This window comes from Gossypium hirsutum, chromosome D06 (genome assembly GCF_007990345.1).
Source record: "Gossypium hirsutum isolate 1008001.06 chromosome D06, Gossypium_hirsutum_v2.1, whole genome shotgun sequence".
Lineage (NCBI taxonomy): Eukaryota > Viridiplantae > Streptophyta > Magnoliopsida > Malvales > Malvaceae > Gossypium > Gossypium hirsutum.
The window spans coordinates 32,634,518-32,635,958 of record NC_053442.1 but is presented as its reverse complement, the minus strand read 5'-3'; the positions used below and the strand labels follow the sequence as shown (position 1 = coordinate 32,635,958).

The 1,441-nt window shown below is 27.4% G+C and overlaps 1 long non-coding RNA gene across 1 annotated transcript; it reads right to left on the bottom strand.

Annotated features, from left to right (window-relative positions):
- Positions 1-253: 253 nt before the first annotated feature.
- LOC121218489 (uncharacterized) lies at positions 254-719 on the bottom strand. Its single transcript, XR_005914756.1, has 3 exons — positions 684-719; positions 509-575; positions 254-429 (listed from the first exon to the last, which is right to left on the bottom strand). It is a non-coding gene; the product is annotated as an uncharacterized lncRNA (long non-coding RNA).
- Positions 720-1,441: the final 722 nt, after the last annotated feature.

The following is a 1,441-nucleotide window of genomic DNA, read 5'->3' as shown; positions in this document are numbered from 1 at the left end:
AAAAATTTTATATCACTACTTTTTGGAACCAAAATATATAACTTTACTAAATAAATGTACCAAATTGAAAAAAAAAATCTATATTAAAAAAGTGCGAAACCTGCTTTACCCTACATTTCATTCAACTATTGGATGATCATAATATTAAGAATCCATTTTAGCTTCAAGAGCTTGCAGGTCATTAATGTTAAGTTCATTCAAGTCTCCACCCATTCTCTGCCTGCAAATAAATAAATAAATAAAAACCTCGTTCCCTTAATCAACAACAACAAAAAAAGCATGAACCCTTTTTTTCATTGACAAATAAACCCTAGCTTTGGTTTATATATATATACACCATGGGAAAGGGCTATAATTTTCATTACACCTAATCTCCATTCTCAACTTCTTGTTTATCTCCTTCAACCTCCTGTAATTTTCTTCCATTCTCTGCAAAAACACACACAAAAATGGAATAAAGAACAACAACAAAAAGAACCCCACAAAGCTTAAAAACTAAATTGTAAACCTCATAATGGGAATTCCATAGATCAATCCCTGTGGTCTTTTGGTATAGATCGAAAAACCCTTTTGTCCTGATTCAGAAAGAAACAAAACCCCAAATCAATGAATCATTTGTTATATGCATATATATAAATTCATAGAGAGAAAAAGAAAAGGTTTAGGGATTTGAACGGTATTACGAGATGTTGGGGCTAAGGAACTCATGGAATTTTAAGATTAAAAGGGAAAAAGAATTAAGTACAAACTTTTATTTGGGGGATTTAGGGCGCGCGACGGAGATGAGAAGAAGAGGGAGTAATGAGCGGGTAACCAAAAATCATTTTTTGGTAGTGAGTGGTATTTTGATTAACTTTTGCGGCGTTTTTCATAAAAAATGCCGCAAAAAATCATTTCATTTTGAACAAAATGACGCCGTTTTGTTCTGCTAAAATTTTTTTATTTTGTTTGCTAAAAATTATTAGTTAAGTGATTTTATAAAAGATTTATTATTACTATTTTTTATAAATTGGATTTTTATAAAAAAACCAAGTACTCTCAAAATAAATATCGTATATTTTACTAAGAAAAAAAATGATTAAATGACTGCAATTAATTATTAAGTTAGAATTATCCAATGTAAGCAATCAATCTCTCACATATCAAATTTCTATTAAAGATTGAGACGTTAATAATGATTTTATATTATTCTTTTCCGATCTAATCTCCATTTTATTAGAGATATCTCTTCCTAACTAAAATATAACTATTTTGCTAGATGTTTGAAGTGGAATGATTTTAGTTTTTGTATTTTTTTATTTGTTATAATTTGGTCCTATCCAAAATAGATAGTTACCTATCCATATCAATCATGTTACTTTTTATTTATTTATTTATCAATTTTTTTAAATTTAATATTTAAATATATCAAATGGTTTAGATTAAATATCTTTAAATATAA